This window comes from Lactuca sativa, chromosome 4, assembly GCF_002870075.4.
Source record: "Lactuca sativa cultivar Salinas chromosome 4, Lsat_Salinas_v11, whole genome shotgun sequence".
Classification (NCBI taxonomy): domain Eukaryota; kingdom Viridiplantae; phylum Streptophyta; class Magnoliopsida; order Asterales; family Asteraceae; genus Lactuca; species Lactuca sativa.
Genome location: NC_056626.2, coordinates 69,376,251 through 69,386,526, shown reverse-complemented (window position 1 = coordinate 69,386,526; position 10,276 = coordinate 69,376,251).

Here is a 10,276-nt window from a genome sequence, read left to right as displayed (position 1 = left end):
AATGATCATTGCATAAAATGTTAGAATCTAGCATATTCTATAAGTGGCAAGCATTTGATATTCTTACACTTGTGATAAGGATTGGGAGTTGTGAAATGAGTATGATTGGAAATGTGTTCGTTTGTTCTATTTCACAAAGTAAGGACCGTAGGTAAACATTGTGTGCATGCTGAGAGCATGGGACAAGTGTAGTAATAATTCAAGTAAGAAGTTGATTACCCGAAACAATAAATAATGAGTAATCAATATGGTAATTAAATAAAACGTTTTATTTATACCCAGCGTTTGGGGCCATATGGGATTAGTATTATTCTTGTGTTTCACTTTGCATGTTTTGACTTCCTGAATAATTAAATTGGTTCAGAACAATCAAATTATTCAAACGGACCACAGTCGGTCATATGTTGGAAGTAGATATGAATGAAGACTGTCGTGAATTGGTGTGTGGATTGTCTAAAATGTATTAGACATAAGCAAATGTTTGCTGCAACGTTCATGAGTGCTTATGAATATGATTTGAGCATTGAATTATACCTACGCTCACTTGGATCACTTCATGGATTTTATCACGACTGATTGGTGAGACGATAACATCTTATATTCTTGAAACCGAGATGTGTGAGTTGTATCTTGCGAGTCGGTTACACATTGATAATATGTAAACGTACCAGTAACTTGGTGTCATAAAACATATTGTTGTGTGTGATTCGGTGAGTGAGTGCAAGCAAGCATTGAATCAAAGTTTATCCATTCCTTTTATCTAAAGTGGGATGAACGAGATATATGTGGGCCCCTCGATGATTTAGTGATGACACCTAAGCGCTTGGCTAAGCCGAGACTAATTTGATGTGTTCAATTGTAGTCTGTTGTCAGTCTTCATAAATCAGAAATCGGGAAACAACACATAGACAGAGAGAATGATTTAAATTCATGTCTCAGTCTATACGGTATCTAGAATGGAATATACGATCCCTTATCTAAAGGACAAGTTACTGATAAGATCAGAGTTCGACAGCATCTTTGAGAGCTACGATTGCTAATCGAGTTGTACTTGCATTTGTGGTTACTAGACTTATCCACGTGGGAGACTGTTGGATTAGTGTCTAAGCCCGTAACCATATTTGGTAAGTACTTAACCCGATTGTACATGGTCCTTTTGGGTTGCCTTCACCAAAGCAACTTGACTGGAGAAATAATAGAGAAAGAGGTTATTATGATTTATTAATATGTTATAAGAATAATATATTAAAGGAGAAATCATATTTGTTTAATTAATATTGGTCAATAATTAATTAGGAATTAATTTTGTGATCAAGTGTAATTAATTAAACTAGAGGGGCTGAATTGTAATTATGTGATAGTTACAAAGTAGGGTAAGTATTATCCTACATATGGGTTGGACGAAATCTAGAGGATATGGATCCTTGAAATCGTCCAAAGATATGGGCTTTCAAGGCTTATCTTATTGTTACTTGGTGGGCAAGCAACAAGATAAGGATAAGGACTGAAACCTTAATCTCAACCCTATATATAAAGACCCCTAGGCCTCATGAATTCATACACTTGATTCTAAGAGATCATAGGGCCGATTTCTACCTCCTCTTTCTCTCTCCATATCTTCTCCAATTGCTTGTGGTGTTTGTGAGTCATTAGAGGCACTACACTTGTGGTGCTTGCTTTCAAAACTTAGGGTTTGAAGATTTAAGTTGTTATTGCAAAATAACAACAAAAGGTATGTAATCTAATCTTCTTGGTGAATTTCGAAAATAGTATGGCTCATTAGGGTTTTATTATGTGTTCATAATGTTGTGTATCTAATAATGAAAACATAGATCTAACTCTAGGGTTGCATGCACACATATGATTGTTTGTATAAAACCCATCATGAAGATCATCAATCATATGAGTTTTTGGACTTGGAAATTCTGGAAGGGTTGTGTGATAAGTTTAAATGGAAGCAACTATTTTCAGTCAAACAAGTCAGTCACATTGATTTGTAAGCATGTTTTCTAAATAACTAGGGTTAATGACTTAGGAGGGTAATTAGGTTTCCAGTTTGTCTATAGTAGGTCACCAAGGTTTTTTTGTGCATATTAGACCAATATGGTTGTTATTACCGTTTAGAAATAGTCCTTTTTACCGGTTAAACAGGAAGAAACTGGTAAAAATGATTATTTCTAAACGGTAATAACAACCATATTGGTCTAATACGCATACAAAAAACCTTAGTGACCTGATACGGACAAACTGAAAAACTAATTACCCTCCTAAGTCATTATCCCTTAGAGGAAAATTAAACATTTTTTTCTTCTTTTTCTTCAAATCCTTACAAATCGGAAAGAAAATTAAGTCGAAAATTATCATGTTATTTCCTTATGCTTCCTTTTTTTAACGAAATTAAGGAACGACGACATTTTTTTTTTTTTTTTTACTTTCTTCCCATTTATAATGTTTTTTTTTTTTTCATTTCCTTTGTTATATTGAATTCGAGAAGATGTCAGGAGATGTTGGGCGATTTGGTCAATTATGCAACTCTATTCTCTTTGTACAAATAAACTAATAAAATATGCAATTTTGGATAGGTTGTTAATGAAATATTTAATGCGGTTATTTAATAGCAGCTTGAAGATTTTATTAGATGTCACCACTAATCATTATGCTCATTTTTTCTTGCTACAAATTCTTCATTTCTTATTTTTTTCTTTCACCTAATTTTTGTCATTTCAGTAAAAAAGTTATTACTCTATATCATTTATCAAATTTATTTCTATGATATTTATTGGAATTATTAATTAAAATGACTATATTGGCCCTCATAAGTCATATCATCCAATAATCCACATTTTAGAATATATCACAAAATTTATTGGTCACTAAAAAATCTTGCGAATTATACATTAGTTATTCGATAGATCCCACATATAAGACCAATATCTATCCGTTCTTTAAGTTAGTTCCAAAAAATTCGTCAAATTCATGAAATAGTTTCAACAGTTTTTAAGAATTTTTTTTAATGAAGAAAATGATATGATTTATTTTTGTATAATTTAAAAGCATATGAGTTGCTTTTGTATAATTTTGGCTAAGTATACATGGACATAAATTTCTATCAATTTTAATTGTCAACGGCTTTTTTCCTATCACTCTGAATATACCTAGTGGGAATTACGGTGTATTGTAGTGAATTTATTACTTATAACTAGTTTATAATATGTGATAACCATATAAAATTAATTACATTTTCATATTAAAAAATAAAAATTATTAATCAATTATTTTAAATAAATTATTACTTAATAAATATTGTTTTAATTATATAAAATTATAATCCTTGATTTAAATAAATACGTAAAGTTATATTACCTTATAATTTGTATTAATTTTATTTTATTTTTTGATAGTATAATGTTATTGATTTAATATAATTAAAGTGAAAATTAAAATTTAATGTAATTAGGGTGAGAAATTTGAAATTTGAAATGGATAATTAATATGTTGACAAGTGATATGATAGGGACATATAATATTAATGAGGATTCTAATATAATGACATTTGTCGATAGGAGAATAAACATATTTATTTATTAGAATATATGGAGATGGAGATTTTTGGAAATTGAGTAAACTAACGTATACAAACGAGTATTTTAACAAAAATAATTGGTTTTAACTTTTTTTTTTTGAAAAATGACCATATTCTCCGGAACAGGGCAATCCAAAGTCTGAGTTTTATTACGGAGCGTCGCTGACAACACTTCTCTGGAACAGGGCATTCTAGAGTCAAGGTTTTATTCTGGAGCTTTAGTCCGGAATAAAAATATTCGTACATTCCAGATTTACATCCCGGAATACCCATGTCCAAAACAAGAATCTATATATGATTACCAGTCTCGTACTTTGAAGTGACAACACGAAGTCACAGATGAATGAACCGGAGACCCATTTCGGACAATTATTCTATATTAAAAAAACTTAATTTTTGTCCACTACACATATACGTGTCTACATGTACTTAGACGCTTACTTCTGATCATCCGTAATTATCTTATATAACTGTTTGAAGATGAATTTCTCATAAAGTGAGCTCAAAGAAAACTTTAACAACATGTATGTTTACCTACACAACCTTAGGCGAACCAACCCGCATACTTACACTCATATTGAAACAGATGTGATGGATCATTTCCAAGTTTGTTTTGTGGCTATTAGATGTGTGATATACTTTTCTTTTCTACATATCTATTGTTTCTTTATAATTGATAATGTTTCTACATCTAAACTAATTGTTTTGTGTTCCCAAAAAAATACAACTCCATGCTATCATAGTTGTTTGCTGCATGTCATCTTCATAGGTAGTGTCTGTCTTAGAGGGGACTACCTAAACATAATGTTCGTAGAGGTTTCTATCGACGGGAACAACCAGACCCTCCCAATAGCATTTGGTTTGGCCGTGGAAAATAATCTTGACTGTTGTATCTAGTTCCTAATGAGGTTAAAGGAATCCCTCCAAGTGGGTGGGGAAGTATAGTTCATAACCAATATGGACGATGTCGTTAGTTCTTGCATAGGTCATGTATTTCCTTATTTGAATCATGGGTATATGTAACATCTGTAATCATAGGTATATTAATGGTGCGTTTATTTTGGGGTTTTATTGAGTGACTTGACGAGTTGTGAGTCGAACCCATCGTGTAGAGTCGAGTTGAATGCATGGGTTTAATGAGCGGACTCGACGAGTCGGAGAGCCGACTCGCCGAGTAGGTGTTGTGTAGTGAAACCCTAAATCCCTGGGTTTGGGGCCTATATAAGGGAACTTATAGCCTCATTTGCGGCTCATGAGTTGCCCAACTTCACTAAGAGAAACCTTAGTCGCCTTTTTGAGCTAAAAGAGAGAATGTTGAGCTTATATTGAGTATTTTGGTGCATCTTTGGAGGGGAAGAGAAGGAATTCAAGCAAGGAACGAGAAGAGGCTTTTAGATATGTTGCTTGTCATCCAAGAGCTTCTCTACAAGGTGAAAAGTTCATAACTTTATCATTCTTATGGTTAGATCTCTTGATTTTGGAAGGTTAGGGTTTATGCCACCTTTATTTGGGATTTCGAGCTTACAGAGTTGTCTTGAGGTTTAGATCTCAGATATGGACCTTGTGAGGTCCCTAGAGTCCAAAGGTCCCAAATTTATTCACCCATATGAAGGATATTGTGCTTAACACATTGTGAGAGCATGTTTTGGTATGTTGGAGCAAAACTACCATGCATGGACGTAAAGATTGAAGCTTTACATGACAATGAAGTCTTGGGATGCTAGATCTAGTGTTTGGAGTAGTAGAGTTGCTTTGAATCGTCTGGATGAGAAATCAGATTGAAGGGACTCGCCGAGTCTATGAGCCGACTCGACAAGTCGGCTGGGGTTTTTCCCCGACGAGTCTGGACATGGGTGACTCGGCGAGTTGACGAGACAACTCAATGAGTCAAGGTGGAATTTTGCGATATGACAGAAGAAACAAGGGGGACTCGACGAGTCACATAGTTGCACTCGGTGAGTCGGGTCAAACATGGTCTGTTGACTAGAGGTTGACTTATGTTGACTTTAGGGTTTGGCCATACATGAGTAATGGAGACCATGAAGGGGTAAAATAGTCTTTTACCCAATACAAGAGTTGGAAAGAGAAAGAAAGGGCAACCTTTTGGTATTGAGTATGAATAGAGTATTAGTTAGAGATATTTATCCTATGTGATAGGCGAAGGCTAGTTCAAAATTTCCGTGTGCGAGATTATTACTTGTTAGCTTTCGAGGTGAGTCTTCTCACTATACTTATTGAGATGCGTGTGGTATTTTGGGGAACTCACTAAGCTTCGTGCTTACCGTGTTATGTGCCTTGAGTATGTGTTAAGTAAGAGTATCTAGCAGGAATCACTTAAAGAGGGAGGTTTGAGTCGAGAGATAATCTAATAGAGATACCTAGATGAGCATTGAGGAGTCTGCTGAGAAGAGTAATTAGATACCATGAGAGGTGAGGTAGCATGAGTTTAGTGATGCCTTTTAAGAGCAAGTATAGCAAATAGAGTTATAACCTAGAGTGGTTTTACATGTCGGTGAAGATTATTCGACGCCCGAATGTTGCTTGCTTTGTGCTTTGTGGAACTCTTCATGATGGGAGTCAACTACTAAGTGAATATGACCGATATTTAGGAAGTAGATGGCTGGCATCATAAGGAGTTCTTCAGCAGCTGATGGCAGAGAAGTGTAAGAACCTAGGAAGAGCCTAGGGAGTGTCTGTAGTCAAAAGAGTATGCTGATAGAGGAGAGTATTCGTTGGGTACCAACCGAGTATATCGGGATTGGTGATCGATAATGGTTGAGCTGCTACTTAGGAAATCTGGGACGATCAGTGTGGAAAGTATGGGTAGATGTGGCAGGTAGTATGGGCCCGTAATACTGAAAGAAGAGGACCTGTACTCAAACCAGGGAGAATTCCAGAGGTTCTAAGTAGCGAATTGAGAAGTGATAACATGGTTCGGGTACTATGATTCGTGGCAGATTGAGAGGTAATAACATGGTTCAGGTACCATGATTCGTGGCAGATCGAGAGGTGATAACATGGTTCAAGTACTATGGTTCGTGGAGATTAGTGCTTCAGAATTTATCAGTTATTCTATTGTGATTGATCAAACTAAGAGCAGATATGATAGAGTGTGGGGCCAGAGGGGCAAGTTGAACGAGTTTCAATGGAGCATACCTTGAGAGGGAAATCAGGTTAGTTTCCAAGAGATTTTTGGAGGTGCCAGTTAGACTTGCAAGACTCAGGGATGAGTAGAGTTGATGCTTATTAGAGGATCACGGTAAGTTGAGCACCCGACTGATAAATGAGACATCACCTTCTTTGACAAAAGTTGTGTTGTCTTCGTTTTGTGGGAGAAGCAAAAGAGATAGCGAGTTCCGGTTTCAGAGTTTGGAGGCAAGCCCCGTGGGGTAGCACAGGGTTGTAACCTTTCTGTCAGAGTATTTGGGCAGTATGTTGCTGCGAGGTATTTATTATACTATGAGAGAGTCATTAGTGAGTCTGAAATGGGAGAGAATAGAAAGGTGCTTTTGTGTGTGAGGCATGTTTTTAGCAGCAGTTACAGGCGATCAAGAGGAGTACATCGGGGCGATGGCCCTCGTTGTCTACGTTGTGTATCGACTGTGAGAGTGAGGTCTCTTGCTTTTATAATTTCCCGTGATGGGAGGCTGGTCAAGGAATCAGAGACGAGGTGTGTGATAGTGCATTATTTCCAGATTGAGAGTCGGGACTGTTTCGGAACAGTCGGGGTATCCGGCGGTGTGTCGGTCTAAGGCATTCATGATGACTAGAGGCAATCACGTTGGGAGGATTATGAGGTTTTGTCTGAGATGCGGGATATTTGGAGTTGCTTGGTTTCCATCAGGAAGATCATTGAATGAGTACGTGGTTCGTTTCAAGAGTCAAGTGTGATATACCTGGTGAAACAATCTATGGGTAGATTGTCGGTATGCCTACGGCGATGGTTCAAACCCTAAGTGGGGGAGATCCGGGTATTTTATTGAAAGGATCATAGATTTGTTCAAGGGCGGTTAGAGAACTGGATATAGAGACTTGCGGTACGAATACATGAGACCAAGGTTTATTGGTGGTCGAGGTGAGGTGCAGAGCGAGATAGTGCATGTTATACGTGTTCAGGAAAGGACGAGCGTCTCCACGGCATGTGGCCGTGGGTCAGAGAGCTTGTGGTGGTTAGAAATTCTTCAAGGTTGTAATGGTAAATTCGAGGAGGTTAGCTCGAAAGGATAGTTTCGGCGGTTGAGAATTCCGGGCTCAACGTATGGGTTGTTATATGCACTTTGGAAGGGGCAGAAGTTGATTGGGCAACCAACTTCAGGGTCGGTATGAGTATTTTTGCATGGGTTTTGAGCAATAGAGGAGGGAATCTCGGATTATAGTCAAAATGTTCTGAGTCATTGATGATTCCTCCGTCTTTCAAATTGAGAGTTGGAATATTTCGAATTTACGAGTTGTGTGAGAGGAAGATCTGCTGTGAGATTCTGAAAGGATGCATTGTGATATCTGAGTATGGTGTCGTAAGTAGGATGTCAGTGGTTGAGGCAAGACATCATAAGATTTTGTGATGGTGTACCGAGGTATCCGAGTATAATGCCTTGAATTTTGGATCATTTTGAGACTTGAGTTATGAGATGGCAAATGGAGCATCAAGTGACTATGGTTACAGTGGGAGCCCTTCAGCTATCGTCATTTAACGGGAGTATCCAAGAGTGTAAATTACAGCGAGAAAAGTGTTGGTCACGACTGTTATCATCAAGAGTGATAAGAGGGTGAGTGGATCCGAGTGGGAGTTATCACTTTAGATTATCAGGGAAAACCATGGAGTGAGCCCATGGTGAGTCAGCGAGAGCGTGTTGTGATACTGCGGGGAGCCGTAGTATTCACCAGTCAGCGAGAAAGTTTTGTGATACTATAGGGAGCCGTAGTATTCACCAGTCAGCGAGAGAGTGTTGTGATACTGCGGGGAGCAGTAGTATTCATGAGTTAGTGAAAGAGTGACGTAGGCCTGCGAGGAGCTGTAGCCTTCTCGGGTTAGTGAGAGGGGATGTTATGATACTACGAGAGGCCGTCTTATTCGCTAGTCAGAGCATGACACATAAGATTTTTTAGGCTTGGGTAGCCTTATTATTTGAGTTTTCGAGAACTTGGTGGTTGGACCAGGGGCAAGATTGGGGTCTCCATATTGGTCTGGAATCGTTATAGGCTGAGTTAAGGCGTGGTTATCGCATTTGGAAGGAATTGGAGAAGTGATGTACATGTGGATAGCAGGTCATGGGTCATGGATTGAGTGCTTCATTGGGACAAGTGGTTCCAATTCTATGTCGGATCAGACTCTCGAGTTTGAGTTTGTCTCTAACTGTGTATTGAGTAAGAGAAATGAGATTCTGGATTCAGAGATGGGTCTCATTTTGGAGGGGTATTGTTTTTCATATGACGTCTTAGACCTGAGTGCGTCAGTTCGTTGGTATGGGAAGGACCGAGAGACACATGGAACTAATGAGTAGTAAACGACAAAGGTCGAGGATGAGAAGATTTCAGTTGGGATTTTAGTATTCGCTTGGGGTAAAGCGGACTTCATAACTTGTGTAACAGAGTGAGCCGAGATAGTTATTGTGAGAAGGAATCCAGTGAGATGTTTTGGGTATGCTTTGGGTAACCTTTGAAGGTTCAACTGTTGGGTCGGGAGTTGACCTGGTGCTCAAGTGTTGAATGGAATATTTGAAAGGAAGTTAGGGCTTATGATTACATAAATTCCTGGTCTCTAAGTTCCTTCTTCTTGAATACACACAAAAATGCCACAAAATCACTTCCAATGCTCAAAAACATTCAAAGGATGAACTAAGGTTTCAATGGGACGTAATGAACAGTAGAGGCTAATGAGGGTACAGGTCTAAAGGCTATAATAATGTTTAAATAAGGATTATGCCCTAAAAATTAGGGTTTGGTCTTGGTTGACATACGCCCTGCATACACCACGTATGCTTAACGTACGTGGTTAAGCTCCCCGACTCCAAAACGTGCATGTATGCTAAGCGTACGTAAACGTACGCCCAACATACGAGGGACCATTTTCGCATAATTTTAAACTTAAAGGAACAAGGAAAAAGTACCTAAAATCGAATGTTACAAATCTCCCACTCTTGAATTAGACTTCGTCCTTGAAGTCTGCTAATTCAAACAAGTCAGGTTAGTGCTCCCTCATCACGCCCTCCGGCTCCCACCTCCACTTAGAGCCCTTTCAGTGTTGTCATTGCACCTTTACCAGGTTCACTACCTTATCACGTAGAGTGTTAGTTTTCCTGTCGAGAATCACAATGGGCCTTTCCACATAATTCAGACGCTTATCCACCTGTATATCATCCAACGAAATCACAGTTGCATCATCAGCTACACACTTTCACAACTGAGACACATGAAAAGTGTTATGGATCTGAATGAGCTCATCAGGCAAATCAATCTGGTATGCAATCCTGCCAACCCGTGTTGTAATCCTAAAAGAACCAATAAATCGGAGGCCTAACTTGCCCCACTACCAGAATCAGATACACCTTTCCAAGGTGACACCTTCAACAACACTAAGTCCCTTACCTGAAACCCGAGTTCCGAACATCGTCGATCAGCATAACTCTTCTGTCAGCTCTGCGCTGCCCACAACCTGTCGCGCACTTGCTGAATCAACTTTGTGATCTTAAGCAC